At 40.6% G+C, this 12,111-nt stretch overlaps 1 long non-coding RNA gene across 1 annotated transcript in view; it reads left to right on the top strand.

Annotated features, from left to right (window-relative positions):
* The window catches only part of LOC100760401, a 72,622-nt gene extending 65,481 nt beyond the window's left edge, over positions 1-7,141 (top strand). Inside the window, exon 3 of the long non-coding RNA XR_004769365.1 lies at positions 6,248-7,141. This is a non-coding gene — a long non-coding RNA (uncharacterized LOC100760401). The remainder of the gene's footprint in view (positions 1-6,247) is intronic.
* Positions 7,142-12,111: the final 4,970 nt, after the last annotated feature.

Here is a 12,111-nt window from a genome sequence, read left to right as displayed (position 1 = left end):
CCTGAGAGTTCGATCACCAGGGGCCACAACGTGACAGAAAAGAACTAACTCCAAATAATTGTCCTCTAATCTCTACTGTGTGCATGTGTGCCTCTGTGTGTGTGTGTGTGTGTGTGTGTGTGTGTGTGTGTGTGTGTGTGTGTGCCCCAGCTAGGTCAATCATGGGGTTAATACCATTATAAAAGACACCAGAGAGTGCTACATAATAAAAAAGAGTTCAAGGGAGACACTGGATCCACTCCTACCATCTCTTTGAAACTCTCAGCCCCCAGAACTGAGAGGAGCACATTTCTATTATTTCAAAGCCCCATCCTGTATTATCCTGTTACTGGTATATGAATGGAGAGAGACACCAAAATTCAGTTTGGGGGTGGAGTACATTTCTAGTTATTTACTTATTTGTTCATTTTACATCCAGACAGCAGTTTCCCCTCCCTCCTCTCCTCCCATTCCATTCCCACCTTCCCTCCACCCCTGCCCAGTTTTCACCAGTTACTGGTTGAAGGCTCTCTTGTGACAATTGGGGTAGTCACCCAATCTGATCACAGGCCAGCTCAGTCTACATATCCACTATTGCTGGAGTCTTAGCTTGAGTCATCCTTGTAGATTCCTAGGAGTTTCCCTTGTAACAGGTTTCTACCTGACCCTGAAATGGTCCCCCTTTCAGTCATTTCTTCCAGTGCTCTCCACCTCCATTCATCCCCCAACCTTATCCCTCAAGTTCCCATTCCCACCCACAAGATCTCTTCTATTTCTGCTTTCCAGGGAGATCCATGTGTTCCCTCTCCCCGCCTTAGCCCTCCTTGTTACCTAGCCTCTCTGGGTCTGTGAATTATCCTTTACAGATAATATCCACTTATGAGTGAGTATTATCATGTTTGTCTTTCTGGGTCTGGGTTACCTAAGATGATTTGTTTTCTATTTCCATCCATTTGCCTTCAAATTTCCAGATGACATTGTTTTTAACAACTGAGTAATATCCGTTGTGTAAATGTGCCACATTTTCTGTATCCATTCTTCAGTTGAGGGTCATTTACATAGTTTCAAGGTTCTGGTTATTATAAATAAAGCTTCTATGAACACAGTCGCAAATGTCCTTTGGTATGATTGAGCATCCTTTGGGTATATGACCAGGAGTGGTATAGCTGGGTCATGAGGTACATTGAGTCCCAATTTTCTAAGAAAATCCCATATTGATTTTCAGAGTGGCTGTACAAGTTTTCACTCCTACCAGCAATGGAAGAGTGTTCCCCTGTTCACCAAAGTGGACAACAGAGAGAATTTAGAATAAAAAAAAAAAAAACAAGTTTAAGATGGGCCTACCTTGGAAACCAAGAGCTAGAGAGACTGAAGACACTCACAGAAGATTTCTCGGGATGTAGGTAGACAACAGACAGAGAAGGTCCTTATCTTAGAGTCTTGAGTGCAATGCCAAGGCTGAGCTCAGAAGTATATAGCTTCAATGTTCTTTCCAGTGCTCATCTTGTTCTACACACTTTTCAGCCACCTCCTCCCTCAAGGTTCTGTTGGGTTGAAGTAGTACTTATACCAAGGCACAGGGAATCATTTTCTCTCATGGTGCTGTCATGCATAAGTTGACTGTGCTCAAGTAAATAGCCTCTTATCTGAACTCACACAAGCATAAGCATCCCTAATGAATTCAGAGAGTCACCAAAAAGACATAAAGTCTCCCTCTCTCTCGCTCTCTCTCTCTCTCTCTCTCTATCTATCTATCTATCTATCTATCTATCTCTATCTCTATCTCTCCTCTCTCACTCGCTCACTCTTGCTCTCTCTCTCTCTCTCTCTCTCTCGCTCGCTCGCTCTGTCTCTCTCTCCTTTCCTCCCTCCCTTCCTCTCCCTCCTCTGTGTGTGTGCACATGCATGCATGCCATGGCACACAGGTTGAGGTCAGAAGACAACTTGTGAGTGTCAGTTCTCTTCTTGTGTTGTATAGGTCCAAGAAATGAAACTTAGGTCATTAAGCTTGGCAACAAGCACATTTCCCCCATGTGAGCCAACTCACCAGCTCCCCCAAAGTAAGTTTTAGTTCCATTTACCTTTTCCAAAAGTTTCCCTTTGAACTGCCATTGCTTCCACATAGTACAAAATGTACTGTATTTTTTTTTAATTTTGTTCTAGCAAAAAAGACAAGTCCATAACTGAGATGGAAAACAAGTGAAGAAATAATTAAGTTCATAGGTTTCAGGATAATACTAAAGGCTCTGTTGAAAAAAATCTAAGGATTAAAATTCAGCCAAATTGAGAACTGCATGTTCCTTCCATATAATAATGTACTACAGCCAGACAGAGAATGCAAGAACCATCCCAATGCTGGACTTAATCTCCATTAGTTACTAAGGACAATAGTCTATGACATCACACGCTATTGATTACAACTAATGTAAGTGTGAACTATCTTTGTCTAGTACAAAAGACAATCCTGAAGATTAAGGTTTCATACCTTGAAAGTTATTATCTAGTTTGGATCCCTTCTTAGCAAACTCTCCTCAGCATAGTTTTCCTGAGGGATCCAGTAACCACTTTCCTTCTCATTGTCTCTTACGCCAGGCTAATCGCTTCCTCTGCAATTAATTAAATAACTTTGACTCAGGCTTACATTTTTGTGAATATAAGGATATAATTATTTTACTGCACATAGACATTCAATAGTGCTTCTCTTTAAAAATCTCGGCTATCTCACAACTTTTCAACTTATACAGATATCAGCATTATGTGAGCCATAGTTACATAGGGAACTAAAATACAGAACAGACAATATAAATAGGCAAATATACAAGAAAGAGAACATGGCAAGGTATGGTTTACCTGACAGAACTGGTGTATCCTTAAAGTCCTCTATGGAATGCTGGGGTGTGTATGACTCATTCATTCTGATAACCCAGATGACAGTTTTGGTTGATGCTCTGTGATCCCAGATGATGGTCTTGGTTGATAATCTGAGATCACAAATGATGATATTTGTTGATGTTTTATAATCCCAGAAAATGCTATTGGTTGATGCTCTGTGACTCTAGATGATGGTATTGCTTGGTGTTCTATGGGAAAGTTAGTGAAAACCCTTATAGGCAGCAGTTGTCTCTTCTTGTGAGAGAAAACCCTGGCATTTGCAGAATGGAAGATGCTCATTGTATTCAACTTTCCACAATTTGGTCTTTTAAGAAGTAGTATGTTCCCAGGGGCTAAGCTTTGTTGTCTGTTGCTGACAGGTTCAGCAATCAGAGGCAGAAGAAGCTAAGTCATTTTATAAAGTTCAAGCATAGGATAGGCTTCCATATGCTCTTATAGACACTTGATAAATGCATTTTTTCTGGCCAGAACTGGGATAGCCAACGGCAAGAACTATTTGATACCAACTAGATGTGTGGTTTCCAAGTATCTATCTGACTTATGGTACCTATTCCATGTGTGGTTTCTGATGTAATGGAGCTCTTCTCTGTAGGTATCACAGGTCCTGCTCAAACCTTAATCTCAAACTTCCACTCTCCAGAACAGTGAGACAATGAATTCTTGCTGTTACCCCACTCATCTTGTTTGGTATTTATTGCAAAATCTCCAAGAAACTAATGCAAGTGTGCCTACTGTAGTAGCTATACAAAAGATTCAGATTGAAAATTCCCAGTTCTGACATGTGCCCCTTGGCTAAAATTATTGCTAAATTATAATATCTGCCTTATTTTTAATCTTATTCAAAAATTTTTATTACAGTGTGTGTGTGTGTGTGTGTGTGTGTGTGTGTGTGTGTGTGTGTGTGTGTGTGTGTGTGTTTTCACACATCCACAGCACTTACATGGAGCCAGGAGTCAGTGTTCTCCTTCCAAACTGGCCCAAACTCCAGTCATCAGGCTCAGCCTCAAGCACCTTTATTGAGCCTTTCTGCTGGCCTCTGGCTGCCATTTTTAAATGACTGTAATGGAAGAGGCAAACATATAATAAACAAAAGCTGATCCCCTTCTTTTGAACTATTTCCCCATCTCTTTTCCTGTCTCCTTCTGTGTATGGCACCCTGTGAGGTTCATTAGGGTTGCTCACAGGAACATGGATGAGTGTTTCTTTACAGGAGCATTGGAGTCTTGGTTACAGCACTGTACATGTTTGTCCCTCATGCTGCAGTCATCAATTGCCTTTCTATCCTCAGGGAAGGACCAGACCACACAATCCCCTCCCTCCATAAATGAACAAAGTGTTGAAGGGCACAACCTTGTGAAGGCCTTGTGTTATAATTACAGCTAATGAAAGTTCCAGAGTCATAACTAGAAGACAGCCCTCAACTCTGTCGCCACTTCCACAGCTCTTCTTTTGGTCGTTCTAAGGAAGCGTTTCCTATCTCAGAAAAACTCAGTCTCCATTAGGTACAAGCTGCAATGCTTACAACCAGAGATACATAAGAAGGAGGATTGGGTATTTAAATAAATATTATATTTAAAGGAAGGAACATAAAAATTAAGTCTTTTATAGAATTTTAAGATAATAAAACATCATAGAACTTTGATCAAAAAAGACAGTGTAGATATAGTTTCTTCACGCTGAGATTGGGTTTAAATATGAAATAGTTCATTTTCAGAAGCTTAAAGAACTCCTTTTTGACAATTGTACAATTTTATGTAAAGGAGAATCCTGGGTAGAGTTGTACACTACAGCTTTTTTTTTTTTCATTGAGCCGAGTTAAACACAAAGAAGAATTTTGGCAGAAAAAAAAAGAGTTTCAGTAAAAAATAAGTAAAAGATGGTCCTAAAGATTTAAATCATGTTACAAAAGCAAATTTTATTTTATACTAGTCATGAAGATGGAAAGTTAAGTCTCAAATGATGGGTGGTGTCCGAAGATACAAGGCCAGCCACAGAGCTGGAGAACCCTAACGGAAACACATGAGCAATAAAAATGAACAGGGGAGCCAGGCATTGGTGGTGCATGCCTTTAATCCCAGCACTCGGGAGGCAGAAGCAGGCGGATCTCTGTGAGTTTGAGGCCAGCCTGGTCTCCAGAGCAAGCACCAGGATAGGCTCCAAAGCTACACAGAGAAACCCTGTCTCAGAAAAAAAAAATACGGAACAGGGTACCCTCTCAAGCTTCTCACTTTCCTGATCACCAGAACCTCACACATTTGCCCTTGTAGCCCAGAAGCCCAAAGGACCTTCACATAACTTAGTTTGTATCAAGCAATAGTCCCAACAGGAAACCAGGAGGGAAAGACTGGCTAGGGAGCAACAAAAGTTTCCATCCACAAAAAGAAATAACTAGATAGTTGTCAACCAGTCACTTCCTTTCTGTGTGTAGAAAGACACTGGCTAAAGAAATAATAAGAGCATGACCTACCTAAAGAGGAACATAAGCAGATTCATTCAGGCTAACTCCATTCTTTATAAAGAAACAGAGTGATATCAATGATATAAGATAGAAGATAGATAGATAGATAGATAGATAGATAGATAGATAGATAGATAGATAGATAACAGTGTGATAGCTCTTGCCTAAAATCGCAGCTCTTGGGAGGCAGAGAAGAGATAATTAAGAGATCAAGGCCAGTCTCAGCTACAACTACAGCTACACAGCAAATTCACTGTTAGCCTGGACTCTATAACATCTTATATCACAAAATTAATAAAAAGAGGGAGAGAAAAATAAAAATTAAATTGCAGACAATTTACAGCCAAAGATAGATAAAGAGGGAAATATAAAGAAAATGGGAGTGAAAGACACAGCAGGAGAGAAAAGAAGAGAGTAGGGAAGGAAAGGTGAGGAGTGGAGAGAGAATGTACAAAAGTGAAAAGAAGAAAGATAAGTCTCTAAGGGAAGAGCTAAGCATGTGATTTCATCTTCTCATTCACAGTGAAGGAGAGAGGAAGGTCACGTGGCTAAGAATGTAATATCTTGAGGGCTAAAGTGAAATATTAAAAGATTTTCCCACTGCAAATAAGGCAATTAAAACTATTCAATTTGACAAAGTACTGGGCCCAGTTGAATTCTTCCATAATTCGGGAGGAAAAGAAGGTAGCAAGGGAAATACGAAGCCGTTGGCAAAACTCTTTGATAGCTCAATAAGAAAAGAATAAAGGAGTGATCACATTTGAGCCGCTAATAAGCCTTCTTAGGTTTGTCTAGAAAAAAAAGAAAATCATTAAAAGAACACGTTTTCCCAACTTCAATTATTAAACACGGGAATAGGGATTCTTCGAAGAGAAGCAAGAGGTCTGAATTAGGAACTGAAATTTTATTTCTATTCAGATTTCAGGAAGGCACTTCATTGCTGAAGCAAACCATCCAAGGAAAAGAAAAACTCACTAGTAGCTGAAACATCCCCAAGTGGACATGGATTTCACAGGCCAATGAAGATTAACCAGTCATCATTAATACTCTGCTTAAAAACACTGCCTCATAGTCGTGGATACAAGTAGACATTTTCCAGAGTGTGGTGAAAACTTTGTTTTTCTATAATGCACGTGTGTGTGTGTGTGTGTGTGTGTGTGTGTGTGTGTGTGTGTATGTGTGTGTGTGATTGTATGTATATATTACATGTGCTAGTACCCTCACATAGATGTAAACCAGAAGATAGCCTCAGCTGTCATCTTCAGGAACACTGTCCATCTCCTTGGAGAAAAGGTCTCCTGCTGGACTAGAACTGATCAATTAGGCTAGACTGACCGGCCAGTGAACTCCAGAGAACCTCCTGTCTCCACCTCCTTCATACTGGGATTATAAGAGGATACCAAATCACCATGCCAGGCTTTTAAAATCTGGGTTCTGGACTGAATTTAGGTCCTTAAGGTTGCAAGACAACATTTGCCAACTGAAACACCTCCTCAAACCTTGACTATATCTGGAATGAACTATAATCCAGAAATGGAGGACACAATTGTGATCCAGATATTGAGGCAAGAAGACAACATGCCTTTAATCCAGACCTTGAGGCTGGAATGCACACCTTTAATCTGGGCCACACCTTCTGCTAGAAGCCTATATAAGAACAACAGAAATGACCAGAAACCCACAATGATGACTCCCAACTAAAAATCTAAGCAGTAGTGGAGAGGCTACCTTAAATGCCCTTTCCCTATAATGATATTGATGACTACCTTAAATGCCATCCTAGAGTCTTCATCCAGTAGCTGATGGGAGCAGAAGCAGAGATTCTTGGCTAAGCACTGAGCAGAACTCCTGGAATCCAGTTGTAGAGAGGGAGAAGTGATGAGCAAAGGAGTCAAGACCATGCTGGGCAAACCCACAGAAACAGCTGACCTGAGCAAGTGGGAGCTCATGGACCACAGGCAGACAGCTGGGAAATCAACATAAGACCAAACCAGGCCCCCTGAACATAGGTGACAGATAGGAGGCCTGGGCAGACTATGGGGCCTCTTGTGGTGAAACCACTATTTATTCCTAGTGCAGGAACAGAATTTGGGAGCCCATTCCCCCATAGAGGGATACTCTCTCAGCCTAGATGCATGAGGGAGGGCCTAGGCCCTGCCCCAAATGATGTGACTTTTATGATTTCCCCCATGGAAGGCCTCACTCTCCTTGGGGAGAGGAGAGGGGGGAACCACGGGGAGTCGTGGGGGGGGGTCATGGGAGGGAGAGGGAACTGGGATTGGTATGTAAAATAAGATTGTTTCTAATTTAAATAAAAATAACTCAAAAAAGGACAATGGAAGAAGGAAGGGTTGTTCTTTGCCTGCTTACGCTCACCTCAGTCAGCCCATCCATTAGTTCTTCTGGACACGCTGAGACACACAGCCTCATGGGACTGAGGTACTAGATTCTTGGACTTTCACTTCATAAATAGTAGCCATTGTTGGACTGCAGCTTGTAAGTCATTCCAAATAAGAGAGACAGAATAGGAGAGAGAGATTCATTTGTTATGATAAATCTTTCTGCCAAAAGCCACCGAGCCCCACTGCTAGGTGTGTTTTTTACGCCGCCTGCCTGAGTTAGGGCCCAAATGAATACACAGAAACTTGTATTAGGTTCAAAGCTGCTTGGCCAATGACTAGGATTTCTCATCTGTTAGCTCAGTCTTATTTATCATAAACCTATATATTTTATAAGACTTATCTTATTGGACGCCTTCCGTTGGTGTTCTCCTTTGCCAGTGGATCACATCTCAGCACAGGAGGATGCGAAGGTGGAAAAGGACTCTTCCTGTTTCTCCTTGCTTAAATATGAATCTCCTTGCTATGTCACTTCCAGCCTGGATCACCACTTCTCTACTACATTTCCCAGAATCCTCTTTGGCTCCTAGTCCTGTCTAACTTGCTGTTTCATTGGCCAAACAGAACTTTATTCAACAATCAATAAGATAAACATACACAGAAGTACTTCCCCCATCATTCAGTCCATAATTTCTGTGACTCTAGAGAACCCTATCTAATACACCTAGAAGCTGACTCTCCTCATAGATAATCCCCCACCCATGGCCTTACTCTCTGTTCTCTGTGTCTGTCTTCAGGAACCTGTCAATCTCTTTGATGCCAAAACTGCCAATGAATCCAACCAGGCACTTAGAACAAAGCAGTACTTCCTATACATTCTTTCCAAGTAATCTACCTTTATTTTTCTTCTTCCAGGTGACTTTGCATCACTCAGCCCTTAGGTATGCATCTTCTGCAACATCCTCATAGGAAAAAGAACCAGGTCTGCATGATCAGCTGTTCTGTTCCATTAATGGTGAAAACATGGGTAACATAAAATCAGAAACCAGAGCAAACAGCAAGGTTAACTTAAAGAAATACAGAACTAACTATACTAGATGATGAAATGAAGCTGGACTATTCAAGAAACATGTGTTCAGTGGTCCCACACTTCAGAGCAGCACTATCTGCTAAATGATGCCATTTCCCAAGAGCCAGCAGTAGTAGCCTATTTTAGAAAGAACGAACGTGCATTCAAAATATGCCTGGAAATCTTCTGCTCTGAGAATCTGTGGCTCTTGGTTTCCGTTTGCAAAGTCAAGGTCAGGCACTCAGTATACACAATTACTACTACATCATCCACTTCAACCAATTCCACAAGTAACAATCAGAGAGAAAGACTGATACTTCTTGAAGCCAAGTTTAAATTTCTCTTTTCCTTTCAAATCATAGAAATGTCATTTGAGGGCTGGGGGTGTTGCTCAGTGTGGAAAGCACTTGCCATGCAACCGTTAAGTGTCTTGGCTCAGATCCCCGGAGCCTACTCTATAGATGTGGTAGCAAATGTCCTTAATCCCAGTACTTCTAATGTCAGATGGGAGCTGAAACTAGAATACTCCCCAGAGGATGAATTGCCATCTGCCTTAGCATACACAGAGACAAACAATAGACCTTGTCGCAAAGGAGTTGGAAAGTAAGGAACAACATCCAAGTTGTCCTCTGACATACTCATGCATGCTGTGGCATGTGTGTACTTGTAGTTGCACACATATCATACACACACACACACACACACACACACACACACACACACACACACACTAACACATCAGAGGGGGGTGTTATATGAAATCATGGGCTTGTGCTATAGTTACTTGCCCAGGATTTGTGAGACCAAATAAACATCAAGGTCTCTCATTAACGCATGGCTAGCAAGAGACAACAGAGTCCAGGATACAGAGTAAGTTGTAAGCTTGTGTTCTCAGGATCCAGGGCAGCAAGAGAGCCATCTGCACAGGCTTTCCTTGTGAAGCAGCCTGTCTTAATGACCTATATGGTATACTGGGCAATTGGGCTGAAGAGTGTCCTGTTTCTAGGAGGAACTGGAACAAAGACCAGACTATACCAGCCAGCTCCTCCTTGTAGGCACTTGAATCACATTTTGGTCATTCTTAAGGGGGTACAAATGAGATATAGATATAACAGGATCTCAGGCCACCCTGAGAACTGTTCCTAAGAGAGTATTCCTAATGCCTGTACATGTTTATTATCAAGAACTATTCAAGGAGGCTAGTTTGTAACAGTTCTTGGCAACATGTCTCTCTACTGTTACTTTTATACATACATAATTTATGTCTAAATTGACTCCAGTAGTAAGTTAAGTAGTGCTTTATGAATTTGGTTCAGGCAAGAAAAGAGCTATTGAAATCTTCTGATACTAATTTGTGATACAATAACCAGTTGTCTCAAAACCTCAAGAATATCAATGGTTTATTTCTTATGGACACTATGTCTCTAAATGGTTGTTGGCTCCAGAGCAAGGGATCTCCACACAATAACTTAAAGATCTGAGACAATCTTTGAGGATATATACGTGTGTGTGTGTGTGTGTGTGTGTGTGTGTGTGTGTGTGTGTGTGTGTGTGTGTAATATACTACGAATTTACAATGAGATAATGGAAACTTGTAATTTTCAGTAGGAAATATTTCAATATGAGAACACTATAAACTTGTTTAAAATCAGCTTTCTTGAATGTTGAACTACAATAATAAAACTTATAGAAACTACTGAAATAGGTTAAATATTCATTTTCCCCTTTCCAGAGATAAAGTATTTACAATTGAAGGCTTACTGCTCATGGCCTTAGAATTCTGCCAGCATTGATTTGACCATTTTGGCTTCTGACCTTAGCGCATTAACACTGTAAATCTAGTAAGACAAGAACAACTAAGGTGAATTACAATGAAGCCACACCAGGAAGAGAAACAAACACACCAGATGGTCCTCCTCACCTAGCTTCATCCTCATCCTCATCCTCTTCAAAAACAATCCTACTGGCTGGAAGTATCCATGTCTTCCTCTCAGAATAAATCCCAGGTTACATCCACTAAATTTTTAGGAAAATACTGTATTTGCTACTGGCTACTGCTGGACTAGTCAGCAGCAGTCATGCAAGACAATCTAGTAACTCCTCTTTAAGATATATATTCCTTCCATCATTTCTTATGCTCTAGAGGACTAATGCAAGGCTATGATGTGCTCTGGGTTCACTGTTATGACTATTCTTCTCACAGAACCTCATTTAATGTTTAAGCAGCACTGTCAAGCACTGTTCTCCTGATGAACATCTTAAGCTCAGAGTGGATTTAGAGGTCATTGATGGTCCAAAGGCCCTCTGATCTGGACAAGGCCAGTCAGACTCCTGGGTACAAGCTCATTCCATTATGTTTAACATGGAGCAGCTATTGTCCTTAAAGCACAGTGGGAATCTGAAGACTGCAGACCAAGAATCCTTATGTATGCTGTTCTTGTATGGGGTTTGTTTGGTACGAGTCAACAGCCTCATGAAGGAGGCACACTGTGTCTGTGTCTGACTGAGGCCAGTAACTTCCTAAACTCAGAAGACACATGTCAGGGTGAAATACACAGGTCCTCCTCCTATCTCACACTGTGAACCTGCTCAACAAGTATTATAAAGAATGTAAATTTATTACTCACCATGCTGGTGCCACAACAGACCAGATTAGTTCTGGCTGATTCATCTTGGGGTCCCTCTGTGGTCGAGGGATGCCACCTTCTTGCTGTGTCCTGTGTGGAAGAAATTTCCGGGAACTATCTTTTGGGTTTCTGTTTATTCCATCCAGTAAAAGTACCACCCCTGTAACCTAGTCACCTCCCACTTTGAGGGTTAGGATTTCAACATGAATTTGGGTAACATAGCCATTAAAGATGAGAATTTCTTTTTTTCTATTATTATTATATTATTATTATTATTATTATTATTATTTTCCATTCATTTATTTAGCTCATAAATAAAGTCATGCACAATTATGATACACAATATAGTATGTTCACAATGGCTGGCTAAATTAAACCAATTAACATGTTATATCACATATACTTATCATTTTTGTTTTGAGAACACTTAAAGTATACTATCTCACAACTTTTAAAATATAGCATATTGTTATCAACCATATTTATCACGCTCTCAGTAGACCTCAAGACTTCTCAGAGTCCATGCCTCTTGTCCAACTGCAGTTTTATATAAAGATGAGAATTTCTTTGAACTGTGACAGACAAGTTATTCTTCCCAACAGATCATTTTGATAAGTTAAATAATGGCATTCATTAATAAGACATTTGCACAACTTAAGTGTCATCATAAATAGGCATCAAAACATACCACCCAACTGTGCCCATTTGACCACAGCCTGTGGCCTTTTGGTTTCTGTTTTGGAAGTT

This window comes from Cricetulus griseus, chromosome 3 (assembly GCF_003668045.3).
Source record: "Cricetulus griseus strain 17A/GY chromosome 3, alternate assembly CriGri-PICRH-1.0, whole genome shotgun sequence".
Taxonomy (NCBI): Eukaryota; Metazoa; Chordata; class Mammalia; order Rodentia; family Cricetidae; genus Cricetulus; species Cricetulus griseus.
This window is presented reverse-complemented; position numbering and strand designations above follow the sequence as displayed.